This window comes from Mizuhopecten yessoensis, unplaced genomic scaffold (assembly GCF_002113885.1).
Source record: "Mizuhopecten yessoensis strain PY_sf001 unplaced genomic scaffold, ASM211388v2 scaffold716315, whole genome shotgun sequence".
Taxonomy (NCBI): Eukaryota; Metazoa; Mollusca; class Bivalvia; order Pectinida; family Pectinidae; genus Mizuhopecten; species Mizuhopecten yessoensis.
The window spans coordinates 539,315-555,142 of record NW_018480055.1 but is presented as its reverse complement, the minus strand read 5'-3'; the positions used below and the strand labels follow the sequence as shown (position 1 = coordinate 555,142).

Sequence of the window (15,828 nt, the reverse complement as noted above, 5' to 3'; positions counted from 1 at the left end):
CCCCCCCCGATAGAACTGGTAGTAATGACAGGGGACTGACAGACTAACAGCCCCCTCCGATAGTACCAGTGTGGGACTAATAAGTAAACCTAGTGTTAGCTACAATTAATGTACAACAGTCCTGGTAAATTTGTAATTCAAAGATGTGTCCACATAATTTAGTATCATGGGGTATATTCTTATAAGGTAGAAGCAGAGTTTAGGTGCAAGTTTTTGTTTAATTTGTATTATTTTTCGAATCAATAATAGGTTGTGGGTTCTTTTGTCTTATTAATAAGACAAGTAGCACGGTGGATAAACTCCCCACTGTATTATCAAGTGGTTCAGGAACCAAATACCTGTGGCAGCAGGTGTTTTTGTGATTAAGAAATTTATTTAAAAAAACAAACAACTTTTGTACACACGTTAATCTTTGCCATTGTAACCAGAAAAATGCCAAACAAATTGGAGCTCGTCTTTTCTCTAAATATCACTGGAATCCTTCTTTAAACCAAGATCCGATTGTTCACAAAACAAAAGTCAAAATTAGTGACTTCACACCAGCCTCTGAATTGGAAACATATACCATGATAACAGACTTAGACATACCACAGGATAAAAAATACTAAATATTTGTACTATCTTTACACCTGTCACAACTAATCTACATTTTAATTGTGTTCCCAACCTGGGACACTGGGAAGGCCACATAACGTGTAAATCTTCATTATCAGAGGTCAAAAATCAAAGAAAGGTCAAAGGCTATCATTATGGTTTTCTTTATATAAACTCCCTATATCAAACTGATTTTGATAGCGTCAAGTTTCTGGGTTACATGAATTTTGATAAAAAAAAAATCCAAGATTTTTTAAGCAAGATTTTTTTTTAAATATCTGACAAATTTTATCAAACTTCTTCTGATCTAAATGTGATTATGTAAGCTTCTCTTTTATCCCTGGTTACCGTGTTTATGTCATTGAACAAGGTCTTTTTCACCTTATAAATGACCTCTTTCTGTTTATGTGGTAAGAATTAAAGAATTTCAGATGATGACAGGGGTTCAGAAACAAACTATTTTATTCTCTTTTACTGTCACAGACACTTTTATTGTACATGTACATCATGAAAAAAAATATATAAAAGTTCCCTAAAAACAGTTTCAGTTAGGGGAAGAGCCCTTGGTTGCCTCTTGTTCTCCTGCCCAACTCCCTTCCCCTCTCACCTTGATACTTGTGCTCCAGTCACCTCCTCCCCACTCCCCTCCCCCTCTTCTCTATCCCAAGTGAGTCCCAACCAGCCCTAAATGTGAGGTAACCTGACCAACTGTTTATAGAACCTGATCAACTCCTGCTGTTGGTGAGAGTGTTATTAATTATCACTTGTGGTCCTTATAAATACACTGACATCAACATGTGTTACAGACTGGTCAGCTATAGGAGTCCTACATGATAATTTGGGGTTGTTTTTGTCTTCAGTAGATCGCAGTCTTAATCTAAGTCTCATAATCACATCCCAACAACCCCTCTCTGTCAAACTTAATGATCCTTGACCCCTCTCTCTCTGTCACACTTAAGGATCCCCAAACCCTATCTGTCACAGTTGAGGATTCCCAACCCCTCTGTCACACTTAAGGATCCCCGACCCCTCTCTATCTGTCACACTTAAGGATCCTCGACATCTCTCTGTCACACTAAAAGATCCCCGACCCTTTTCTGCTACACTTAAGCATCCCTGATCCTTCTCTATCACTTTTAAGGATCCCCGACCCCGCTCTGTCACATTTAAGGATCCCCAACCCCTCTCTGCCACACTTAAGGATCCCTGACCCGTCTCTGTCAAATTTATGGATCCCCGACCCCTCTCTGCCCCACTTAAGGATCCCCAACCCCTCTGTCACATTTAACGATCCCCGATCCCTCTCTGTCACACTTCAGGATCCCAGACCCCTCTCTGTCACACTAAAGGATCCCTGACCCCTCTCTGTCACACTTAAGCATCCCCGACCCCTCTCTGTCACACTTAAGGATCCCAACTCCTCTCCGTCACACTTAAGGATCCTGACAACCCCTCTCTGTCTCACTTAAGGATCCCCGACCCCTCTCTGTCACACTTAAGGATCCCCGACCCCTCTCGGTCACACTTAAGGATCCCTGAACCCTCTCTGTCACAATCAAGGATCCCTGACCCCTCTCTGTCACACTAAAGGATCCCTGACCTCTCTGTCACAGCTAAGCATCCCTGACCCGTCCCTGTCACATTTGAGGATCCCCGACCCCTCTCTGCCCAACTTAAGTATCCCCAACCCCTCTCTGTGACACTTAAAGATCCCTGACCCCTCTCTGTCACACTTAAGGATCCCCGACCCCTCTCTGTCATAATTGAGGATCCTTGACCCCTATCTGTGACACTTAAGGATCCCTGACCCCTCTCTGTCACACTTAAGGAACCCCGACCCCTCTCGGTCACACTTAAGGATCCCTGATCCCTCTCTGTCACACTTAAGGATCCCTGACCCCTCTCTGTGTTGTATCCTTGAGCAAGATACTTTACTCAGCTTGTTCTAGTCTACTCAGCTGTAAATGAGTATGTGGTTGGGCAGTGCTAGAATTGTTGAATGCTAGCTGTTAGTGCTGAAATGGCAGCTCCCGCTGTATGCTCCCCTGGGAGTTGAGAAATGTACTGGCTAGTTGCAAAGGCCATATAACCACAGATAATAATTTGTGAACCACTTTGAGACGACCTACGAACTAGGTTGTGATAAAGCGGTATATAAGAACCTCCAATTATTATTATTATTATTAAAATGTAACCAACATTCATGTTTTTTGTTTAAAAATTCAGCAGAACCAGATCAGGATTCAAACCCTGGACCTCCAACTTTTTTACAGTTGTTTCTAGCCAACTGTGCTAGCTGGTCAATGATAGTTACAACATAGGCCAGATGCACTACTGTGAAATGCATACCCGAAACAAAATTAAGGGGAGCTTACTGTGGGATTCTTTAGTGTTTTGCCTGTAATGGGATTCACATCCTTATAATACCATCTGTTTTCACATTATTCAGGTGCTTACCTGTATGAATGTCACTGATACTGAAAAAATAACCATATATATAATGCTTTTTATCTTTTTATATTGAAATATTGACCAATAGTAAGGGTGAAACCTGCCTCAATGTTAGAGATATTTACAGCAGTTATCATGGTCTTTACAGTATAAATGGACCAGTGTGTATATCAGTAGTTTTTGTAATTGATTGGATTTTTATGACTGGTTACATTTGTATAGTTATTTTGTTGTGTTCTCTGGTGTGTTGTGTATTATAATGACAATCTTGGTGGAATGTTTAGATCCTGTAAGATGAGTTGGAGAGGTCACCCTGATCTATCTGACATACCAGTCTCCAGTCCTACAGTACAGGTGATCTCTTAACTCATCCCCCTGAAAACACATTTGAACTCTTCCAGATCAAATGTCAGGGTGAATGAGTTAATACAGTTTAGTTTGTACAATAAGCTTTAGCTGACAGTTCAGGTGAACATTTCTATAAAACAGTTGAACTTGACATTCCAACAAGTGCCTCGAGTTCAACTCTCGCCTATCAATTTAACAACAGAGCTGGTTACATAAACATTTAATTTGTAATTAACAAGTTAATTAACACCTTCCGTCACTATGATAGGTTAAAAATCCTGACCCCTGACCCCACACTACTCCATTCACAGACCTTTATCAGGGATGTGGATCACAATATATGTTAACCCTTTCACCGCTACATGTAGACCATAATGGACTTATCCAGATCAATGCATGGTAGAGTTTATCAAAGTTACATAGGGGTGAAAGGGTTAAATTGCACAAGTTGTTAGCTTTGATATTACTCAGAAAAGATTGAAATCAAACAATACAAAATACCTGAAGCATTATGACTAAAATTTGGGTAATGAACTGTTAACATAACATATCAGTTAGCAAAGTTATGTTCAAAAATACAATTCCTCCATAGCTTGACCGAACAATTGTAAGACTATGATGTCAATCACATGACAACGCTGTGAAATAAAAAGATTGACACAAGGCATTGGTCAAGTCCTAACCATTAATGGAGAGGTTTTTCCAAGCTCCGTAAGGTTCTAGTTTGTGTATTTACTTTACACCAGCTGTGTTAATGTATAAATTGGTATATTAAGTGTACATGTCATGCTAGGTGCTCCCTAACGACTCGGCTAGGGACAATTCCACTTTAGCTCTCCTCACAGTAACACAGACATTAGGAGGGGTTACTGGTATTGTTGTTCCAAGTAATCTACATTGTATTTAATTGTTAAGTCTTTTTATCTCTATGACTAATCAATTATGATTTGACCGCAACATGAAAACTTTTGGGAGTTGGTGAGAGTCAGAGCACACCTCAAAACTGACTAAACAATGTTTTTCATAATTTATTGATAGATGGCATTAAATTATCACTGCATGCCTATTCCGTCTTTGCGTATTGCAGAGTTATCTTCTCTTGAGAGCAGGTATTGATTGTTACGTGATTTGTTGTTGAGAGTAACGTCATCAATTTTTGAGAAAACGACGTCATTTTCTCACACAAACCAATGACGTAACAATCAATACCTGCTCTCAAGAGAAGATAACTCTGCAATACGCAAAGACGGAATAGCTAGGTACTTAAAGGGGCTGGTTGGGGAAAAATTACAAAATAAATGGGTCTAAATGCGTTCTGTGGCCTTCCAAAAGTTATACCACGGCAATATGATGGTCGAGTTCTGCTTGCAATGTCCAGTTTTGACCACTGAAATCTCGGGGAAGCCCCGCATAAATTTAGCGCAGATCTATTTATATATGTCACGTGGTTGTTTCGAAAGTGAGGCAGTGAAGATAACAACAATAGCACGCCGTCATGTGCCATGTCGGACTCAACTAGCGGACAAGACAGCAATACTATACGTAAATAATTGTTTTCAAAGGTCATGTATGATGCAAGTGTAGTATTCCTACCTATATGTTGTTGTTATATATAACAGTATTGATACCTCGTGCCTATCATGACTTTTGCATGCATCTTTTTCTTTCGCCGCGATGTTTACATTTGGCCTTGTTGATGACGCGTGTGTGGTAAAATTACATCACTGATCTGGGTCAATTGAGAGTTTTAGACTGTCAGGTGACGATTTAGGATTTCTTTAATATAATTATAATTTTTACTCTTAGGGAGTGAATTTCAGCAAAATTTGTATCGGTATATTTCATAAGAAGGTATTTTAAACATGTGTATGCCATTTTAGCAAATATGACATTTTTTCCCCGACCAGCCCCTTTAAGACAAGTATCCACCACATTTTATCAATTTTGTTGAATGCTTCTCTTCTTAGTTTGATTTTATTTCATGATCATCAATGTTCAATTAAATATGAAAAAGTGATGATAGATCCTGAACTTTGAATCCATTTCCAGCACTAGTAACTGGAGGAGGGGTCACTTTAGACTCGCACATATAAATAGAGTCCTTATCATAACTGACCAGCTATCTAGGGAATTCAACTCCTGCCATGACCCCTGTATAATTTGTAGGCAATTATACTCTATGTACCAGGGGGTAGGAGAGCATGTATGTGCATGGCTAGAGAATAAAGCGATTGCTGAAGTCCAGACTCCCAATACTGGTACCTATATATACAGTGTAAAGGTGGAGATGTACCTAAACTGACACGGTCACCATGGTCACCATGGTCAAGGTAGGAGGAAAATCAACTTAATTAAATTACATTTTTTTGTCATAATGGTTCAATGGTCAACCATGCTTATAAATCAAAGACAACCATAGTCTAAAACTGTATTTTTCACATACCTAAACCTAGAATTATTCTCCTCAAAGGGTGTGATCATATTGAGGTTGGAATGATCAGGATAAGCTGTAAGGCATTTTTTTTACATATTTCAAATATTGCTCCTATGAATTTATCAAGAGATAAATAAATCTTAAAGAATTTGCTTAAAAAATAATCCATATCTGATGTATTACGGATAGAAATCCTGAAAAATGTCAGCAACAGCACAAATCTACCATTATTTGGTTAATACTTTTTGAAATTTCCATTGGGGATATTACGGGTGCTCAGAATTAAAAACATAAATAAAATGTGTGTATATATACAGTCAAGAGAAAAAAAGAACCCTTTTAAATGGCATCTTTTGAACTGTTCTAAATAGAAATAGTTTAGCACATTCACTGGTTGAAAAGGCTCAATTTTAGGGTCCAAAAGTGGGAATCTCCCTCTAAAATATGTAGAGTTGGCAATTAAGTATGCTTTCCTCTGTAATTAAACATGACATTTGGAATTCAGATTTTATCAGATTAATTCTTAATAAATCAGGAACAATCATTGATTTCTTAAACTTGAAAAGAAAGCCGACAATGTTGAATTAAGCCAGTTGTGAAAGTGTAAAGATAAAGACATGGACAAGCTACTATTGAGATGTGTATGATTAAGGATATAAGTTGATATTTAGGACAGGATGAGAACTTAGCCAGCTGTCATAGTTTAAAGATGTGGAAATGTACAGGTACTTCATCACCTGGCCTAAACGAGTTATTAATGAGTATCCTGACCCAGTCACAGGTAACAAGATTTACCTGAACAGGGTCGACCTATGATGTCTTCATCAACCCATAAATCACAGGTAGGAAAAAGTCACTGATGTCACATTGATAGCTTGACCAGACACTGGACATGAAACTGACCACTGACCACAGGAAAGTGGACAACAGGAAACTGACATATATAGCAGTTTAGTTGTGTCCGTTATCATTACTATAAGGGTCGGACACAGAACTGTAGTATATTGTCTACTAGACAGGTAAGATACAGACAGGTAAGGCTGTGATGGTTTATCATCGTCTGTAGACATATATCTACTTATATTATCACCAATGCTCATTCTATATTAATATTATTACAAAATTATTATTTATGTGTTGTTATGCATGCGTTATTGACCACACATACATAAGTAGGCTTACACAACTTCATTAACACTTGTATTAGTGTCTAAAACTGTATTACATATACATCAGCAAATTTCCATCTGTTATTAACATTTTGCATTCCGATATTTGTAATATCTAATCTGTAGAAATGGCTATTTTCTTTATTTGAAGTGACTTGTATCAGCTATAGTTAACTATCTTGCCAACTACTCTCCCTATTTTAGAAGGAGACTCCTGATTGTAAAACTGAGTATTTTCAACCAGTGAATTCACTTTTCTATTCCTATTTTCTAAGATCTGATGATTTTCAACTCAAGATTAGATGCCATTTAAAAGTGTTATTTTTTCCCTTTTATATGGTGTAATTTGTACATAATCATACTTCCTGTTTATCTCAGCACATTCATTTTTGAAAAATTGCTCGTTCACATCTTGATTTGTGTTTAATATAAAATTGAATGTGGAATGACAAAATAATAAGGTTTTGTAAAACATACATATGACCGCACTAGTACTTTACGTAGAAATTTAGCTCAACACCAAGTATGTTAACCAACATGGCATACAGAAAGACCAATGGAAAAGGTAAATACCAAATGTCCCCTCAACTAATTATAAAATTTGATGTGGGCATTAAAAAGGAAAGTAGGAGAGACAATTACAGGAAGTTGTCACTGTTCTTTAGAAACATTTATATACCTATATTCTCAAGACAGTGAAGTCATCATACTGCTTTCTCATACACAAAAACACTACATTTATTTACACTAATACATGCATTATGTTCCTTTTCCCGGTGTAATTGCCGTCAAAAATTATTAATGGCTACAATTAATACATCATTACGATGAGAAATGCACATAATTAGCTTCTTTTTTTCAACGATTTTCCCCACTCTTCATAAATATACAAAATTAACTAAATTTTGTCCTATTTCATAATAAGGAAATATTTTCTTTCATATTTTACTTTAAATAATGACCTACTCATTTTAAATATGAATATTAAAATGCAATAATTTAGGCAAATAGACCTTGTAGCAATTACATTGTATGTACCGGAAAAATAGTTGGTGTTTTTTGGGTAATTCTGATTCAGTTGTGAGATTTCTGTTTGTCTTATCTCTCTAATAGACATGTTACCTGCACTGATCAGTTGCAAGATTTCTGTTTGTCTATCTCTCTTAGATGTGTTACCTGCACTGATCAGTTGTGAGATTTCTGTTTGTCTATCTCTCTTAGACGTGTTACCTGCACTGATCAGTTGTGAGATGTCCGTTTGTCTATCTCTCTTAGACGTGTTACCTGCACTGATCAGTTGTGAGATTTCCGTTTGTCTATCTCTCTTAGACGTGTTACCTGCACTGATCAGTATACACTGTTTAACTTGTATTGTAAGCTGCAGGATAACTGTAATACCCAAATATTCCTTTGGTGTAAACCTAAGTAGATACTGATACATGATAATTAAAATGAATCCCCTTCTGACACCCCCTCCCAACCACCCACCCACCCTTAGCACTTCCTCTGGACTAAGGTTAGTTGTAAGAGACTTATACATGACAACCCCCCTCCCCCTCTCTGACACCCCCTCACTCCCAACCTCAAACTTTTAGGGACTCCAATGGGACTGTTCATTGGAAAACATGATACATAGAAGTATTAACCGCATTTGTAGTAAGTATGCTTCAAGCATAGGCCAGTGACAGTCTCCAAGATAAAACAAAACAGTTCAACATGTCAGCCCAGCATGTGTGAAGTGAGGGACTTGTGCAAGTCCAGGACTCACCATATTACATACTGACCATTTTCCTTTATTAACTAGACTGGCTACTAGTTTTAATGAAGAATTTCACAGCAGCATTTCATTACTAGCTTATCTCCCCCTAGTTTGAGAACTTGGAATCGGACATCCAAGTGATCAAAATGATTATAATCAATTTTTTTCTATAATTCAATATTCTTGAGACAGTGGTCTGCATGTTTACAGTTGGACCTGAGCTTTTTATTTGTAGATTTGTCTAGTGTTCTGATGATGCCTTCTGATCAGCCTTATTTGACACAGAGTTTCAAAGTTTACTTCTTCACTGAAATATTATATTCTGAAGTAAAGGAACTGGTCTGTCTGCATAAACTAAAAGACCCTATGTCTTGCTAGACAGACGAAAGGCTCGTAGTTCTAACAAATCAAAATGCTCAATAGTCTAACTAGATGGAGTAAAACAAGCAAATTTTTGGAATTTATATTCCCCGCTTGCAGGACATATTGTAGGTAAACATTATTGAGGTTAGGTTTAAACATGTGAATATCGTGCTGTTGAGACATAATTTATATAGCTAGAAACTCAAAGAAAAAATAGCCTTATACAGAAGTTAGACTTTTTGTTGAACATGTAGGTATTACGGTGTAAATTAATCGTTTCATCAATTAGAATTTACTAACCTCATTAATTATCCGCAAATATGCACAAATCACATTGGTTGGCAAACTTAGCATGAGTCGGATGTGCATACGGAATTTGGTTGAAATATCTGCACAATATCTACAGCAATTATCACACGAAAACCAAAGAGTGCCCAAGATGGTTGGAAAGACAGAGGAACACAAACATTGTCATCAAGTTTGAAGGAATTTGGATAATATTTGCTAGATATTAAGCGGAAACTGCAGATAATGACGTTTTTCATTAATCAAGGGGCCATAACTCCACCAAATGGTTGTCAAACTTGACTGAGCCCTTAATGTGTTGAACCCTGTTACTAAGTTTGAAAACAATCAGATAATATTTGCGAGAGTTAATGAACAGAAACGGCAGATAATGATGTTTTTCGTTATTCAAGGGGCCATAACTCTGCCAAATAAAATCTGCTGAAAGTGGTCGTCGAATTTGGCCGAGCCCTTAAAGCATTTAACCCTGTTACCAAGTTTGAAGAAAATCGGTTAACATTTGTTTCAGTTATTGTGAGGACAGACAGACACAGACAGACGGAGTGACAGACAGACAAACCCAAATTAAGTTCCCCCGTTTCGGTGAAAGCGATGGATAAAAAGCTCAATAGTCTTACTAAACACAGTCAAAAGGCCAATAGTCTTACGAGATAGAGTCAAGAATCCCAGTTTTACTAGACAGGGCGGCTGTCCAGATGATTCATGTCTATTAGGTGTAGGAGATCCCAATTAGGCCTTACCACTAAATGTCCATCATTTTTGCACCTGCAACATGCTGCAGCACTCCTAGGCCTCCAGGTAAGTTCTTTACCTGTACAGTCACTGTCAAGGCAGGGCACAACTGTCTCACCTGTACACAGGTAGGATCATCATTTGTCAGTAAAACAGGGAGAAATGACGACCTGTACCTATACACTGTAATCCTACTGATACAATGTTTATACAGCTTCTGGCGTTGGATTTTAAGGTTCCTTGCTTGGATTATCACCTGTCTGTCAATAACCAGGTAGCAATGATTCTCTCTCCAGAGATATATGTGAAGCTCTTTAATTCTGAACACCACTGGATATATAACTGCTGCATTTCTTTTTCCATCTTTTTACCTATAAAAGGGTTTTTTTCAGTAGCACATACTTGCCGAACCTTTCATGGCCATGGGGAACCATTAAATGACAAAAATTGAAAATTTATTCTCATGACTGCTATATGTAACAAACTGATGTGAAAGGTGCCGAAGTTAATATTTTATAAGCAATAAAGTAATTGAATTCAGTGAAATGCAAGATGTTAGGCCTTGTTTGTACCAATATTAAATGTTTCCTACCAAAACATGAAGTTTTTGGAAAATTGATTTTATAATGTTTTAGAACCAAAAGAGGGAAGATAACTCTGCAAACACCCTGTGAACACAAACCACAACACAAATTGGGTGATTTTAACAAGCCATTAAAATTGTGTTTATAAGATTTACAGTTTAGGACCTGACAAAGCTACTGCCCCACCTCCTATACACCCTGCGTACAATGTAGCTGAGGTGTAATAGAGCGATAAGGATTTAACACATTTTCTACTCCTAAAACACCACTGAACCACCTCACAAAGTGAGCCTGGCTAGCTTACTTCACACAATATTTATTTCTCATCTAAAAAATACTTTTATTTCTATCTTTAAAAAAATACACGATAAGAATTTTCATCCATATAAATCTTGTTGGTTTTTTCAGATCAATGTAATTTTCAAAACCTAACCCTGAATAATTCAAGCAACTTTGTAAACCAGTCCTTAAGTAACAAGGTCACTCATATAAATATTTGAGTATACTAACCTCAAGGTCACACTATATACTTATCTATGTAAATAAAACCTATGTAATCTTAAACATCCTGTCTATTCAAAACAAAAATATCCCACACATGTATGTCTTCAACAGGTTTCTTCTACCTACACTCTAATTCTATCTGATATTGGAGTGTGTTATAGACTATAGAATCATGTGTAACCTTGATTTGATTTGATATGATGGATAAGGGGAGATAATCCAATTACCCCCCCTTCCTCTGAAAACTTGCTGTTCTCATAGGTTTGAAGGTTATTATTACACTATCTTAAGCTGAACAAACACAAACTCAAATTTACTATATCCATGAAATAAATTTTCCTTTTAAATTTATATTTTTTGATTTCTAACATTTTCCTTTTAAATTTCAGATTTGTAGACCTTCACAAACGATGTGTCTACAACTGACCAGGATCTGTGACTAACTGACAGCATACCACAAAGGTAATCTAAGAAATAGTTTAGATATACTGAATTTTTTTCCTATCTAAATTATCACCCTTGCATCTGAACAAACTACATTGTAAATTTACCATTTGAATTTGCTAATGTGNGGGGGAGAGGGAGACAATTTGATGATGAATGTTCTCTAGGGTAAAACTAAATAAAGTCAAAAGTCTGTGATATTGGGTAATATCAGGTATAAACTCGTACGATTTCTCCACAGATTTACAAATATTTTGTTGATATACCTGTATCCTTCTGTATGTGAAAATATGTTCTACAGATCTGTTTTATTTGGAAACATGTAAGATGTGTTATGAACATTTCCCAAGATTGAATTTGACATCTAAATTTGTAATGGAGTATTGGGGTAAATTATTTCTATTTTTTGGGATGTTGATTTTTCATGTAATTTTAATTTATGTGTTAATAAGCAATGAGAGATGATTGTAAGCTTTGATATCACTAATATTCATTAAGCTTTTCACCACTGTAAACTATAATGGACTTACCCAGATCAATTCATGGTATTTCTTTTTAAGCTGATAGGGGTGAAGGGATAATGACAAAATGTCATCAAAAAGGATATTACAGTATTGAAATCCTCACTAATAATTCATTCAAAATTATTCATATTAGCAAATCTGATGTTTTCCATCAAAGCACAAAGTAACAGCTGCAATTTTTCAAACCAAAAACATCGAAATTCAAAGATAACCTCAACCTTGATAAAAAAAAAAAAAGATTAACACATATAAAGATCACCCAAAAAGAAATTTTATTTTACAAATTTTTGAATTTTAAAATATCTTGTTCACAGAACTGTAAACAGACAATGGTAAGAGATAAGGATATAGGATGTCTAGGTTTTTGTTTTCCTGATCGATGAACTGTGGAGACAGATTCATTGATCGATGAAATCGTAAGATGACCGAGCATGCCGCTAGGTCTGTGATAGGAGAACAATGGAACCCCTGCCCGATGACCAATAGGGGCCTGTAGACCTGCCAGAGCGATCTGTGAAGTCGGGACGTGTATCTTAACCACCCGTTTAGTATCTAATCGAACATCATAAGCCGTGTGTCAAACACACAGTGATGTGTACCGATCAAACCTTCCCTCGATTATACATCTGGTCTATCCACACCTCCCCTTAAATCACAGCCTGGTGTATTAACATACACATATATCCTAATCTCCAACAGAACTAATTGAAACTAATGAGGTATCAAAATTCAATTTTGAAAACATAATTGTCGTTAATAATAGGTTTTATTTTGGTGGCTTCATGCTTGATGGATCATGTCTATACAATAGGGAGGTTGTCCCCCTTTACGCTCCTCCTACTCTGTGGTAACCGTCGGTAACCAGAGCCGAGAGATTTTACCCTAAGCTGATACTATTGTGTACTTGTCAAGTCCCGTGAGTACAAGACGTATTAAGTGCAAGGTCATCATTAAAGGTCGCCAGTGTCAGGTGTCAAGTTTTTTACAGAATACAAATTTTGTGTCAGCTGTCAATCTTAACAGCCATTTACTGCAAATTTTAAACTGTTCACATAAACAAAGGATAAAATATTTTCAAAAACGACAACAATTATGTGTATATCTTTATATCAAGTGCGTGCCCTATAACCAATGGCACTGTGTCATTACTTGTGTATATATAATTAATTACACAATGATGTTTTTTTGTTAGCTTGTAAACTTTTTAAAGGAACTAAACAATTTAAAAACAGTCATTTAACTATTTCCATATATATACTTGAAACATTACTGCAGAACAACAAATCAGTGGTTATTGATTCCACACAGGTATATATAGGTCACTTTCTTGTGAAATGGAATGCTAAACACATATCAAATAACATATTTAAAAGTTATTTTGAAATATGGATAAGCTTTGTAGGAGGAATAACCAATATAAATCAAATACCTATATATTTTTTTTAAATCTTAGTAACTTCAAGGAATTAAAAGGGTCACTACTGTCTTAACTATCTAATGATGAAAAAAACATTTTTTTTTTTAAATATATGTTTTATTTTTAAAAAAGTATGTAGTTGTATCAAGCTGACCAATACTTGTGAGACTATAGTACAGCTATACTCCATGGTTCCCACCCGAGTGAATGAATCTGTCACGTAGAGTGACATACCTGGGTGACACTGGCACGTAACACATGTTAGCTGTTTTCTAACTGTACAGGTAGATAGAACTTTAGACAGGTACGGCCTGTTGGTGGAGGCTTGCGACTCGTCTGATAACACACAATCTGTCGGAATCTGGTTTCAAAATCAAGATTTGGCATCAATCACTATGGGGTATTTAAATAGACTGTTGACAAATATGGTGCCCAACGCTTGGCAGGCTACTTACAATCTGCATCAAAGTTTTTTTCTCTTTTCTTTTTTTAACATATATGTTTATTTTCCCACACTTCTGACTACAAGGAAATTTTTATCACATTATTTTTGGTAATTGATCCTTATAGTCCAAATCAGAAAAAAATCAATGACAAAGCTAGGAAAATTGCGGATTTGGAAATATATAAATTGTGAAATGGAATGCATTAGGTAATTGTTTTTAACCTACAATGTTTATATATTTCATGAATTATCAGAAGAGATTAAAAAAAAAAATAGGCATTTTTTTTATAAATAATCTTAAATAATATGGGGGGGGGGCAGAGGGGCCTATTTGCAATTGGGAATTTAATTTAAATAGATATCCCACAAGGTATTGTTTCCTTTTTCTCAAATAGTTATTCAAAACTGTATTTATGCCAGAAAAGTTGTTGCCAAAGCACAGTTACAGTTTTTGGCAGTGGTACAAGGATCCTTCACTCATTCACCCCTGAAATATCATAATGAACTATTCCAACCTTTGAATTGGAAGAGTTCAAATGTGTCTTCAGGGGTGAATGAGTTAAGGCTTATCCACTTAACTGTTTGGGAGCCTTCAACTTCGTGACAATAAGCTTAATCTCCGAGGATTCATGGAATGTAAGAGAGGGCAACCCCAGAATTTATACCATGCACTGTACCACAATTTAGGTTAAAAGGGTGACACAAGATGAAACATTTATTTTTTTCAAAATATAAAGCATTTAAACAGAAAGTGTCGTTGATACAGGAAAATGTGCCTTCCTAAATATGGCCACTTAATGTCTGTCTGTCACCAGCGAGGTAACTGACAAGTTGAGAGATGCCAGCAGTGATTACCCTCCCCACCTAGTCCTGTCAAACTTACGTCATCTCTCAGTTGGCATGACTATCCAGGCAAATTAACCAATCAAACACAGCTATCAAGACAAATTAACCAATTTGATATTAAAAATTAACCAATCAAACTCCACTACCCATACAAATTAACCAATCAGATATTAGCATGTCAATTAAGTTATCAGGATAGGGTATGTTGACATGTTTGGGGCACAGAGCATGTTAATTTAAGTGTCAGAGTCACAACAGCAGTGTACACCTCACTAGATAGTTAAGGTCACAAGTAACATGGAAGTATACAGTACAGTATTTAAGATGATTTATTTTCCATACAATAGGCACAACAACAAATTTCTGGAGTACTATCTAAAGCCAAGTTATTACGATGCCAATTATAAGCTTGATCACTGCTGATGAAACAGGAGAGCGACACCTGGTCAGCTCTCACTGATGTCTGAGTAGGATTTGAGGAGAGGTGAAGACAATGAAGAGTTATTTGCAGATAAAATATATAATTATTTATTATGCAAATAAAACTTATATTTTTCGTACTTTCAACAGCTCGATCAGCCACAACACCGAAATATGACTAAATATCTTTAGATAATACAGGGAATTTGTAACGGTGGTTATCTCTGCAACCCCGAACGGAGGTTATCTCTGTAACCCGTAACGGTGGTTATCTCTGTAACCCGTAACGGTGGTTATCTCTGTAACCCCTAACAGTGGTTATCTCTGTAACCCCTAAAAGTGGTTATCTCTGTAACCCCTAACAGTGGTTATCTCTGTAACCCCTAACAGTGGTTATCTCTGTAACCCCTAATAGTGGTTATCTCTGTAACCCCTAACAGTGGTTATCTCTGTAACCCCTAACAGTGGTTATCTCTGTAACCCCTAAC

At 36.5% G+C, this 15,828-nt stretch overlaps 1 protein-coding gene and 1 long non-coding RNA gene across 5 annotated transcripts in view; one reads left to right on the top strand and one right to left on the bottom strand.

Annotated features, from left to right (window-relative positions):
• Positions 1-15,828, top strand: part of LOC110442966 (frizzled-5-like) — a 144,302-nt gene that overhangs the window by 57,931 nt on the left and 70,543 nt on the right. For all 4 annotated transcript variants that reach the window (XM_021486865.1, XM_021486872.1, XM_021486863.1 and 1 more), the window contains exon 2: positions 11,634-11,706. The gene's annotated coding sequence lies outside the window, so the exon portion shown is untranslated. The remainder of the gene's footprint in view (positions 1-11,633; positions 11,707-15,828) is intronic.
• Positions 1-15,828, bottom strand: part of LOC110442968 — a 101,922-nt gene that overhangs the window by 63,624 nt on the left and 22,470 nt on the right. The gene's annotated exons all lie outside the window — the stretch shown is intronic.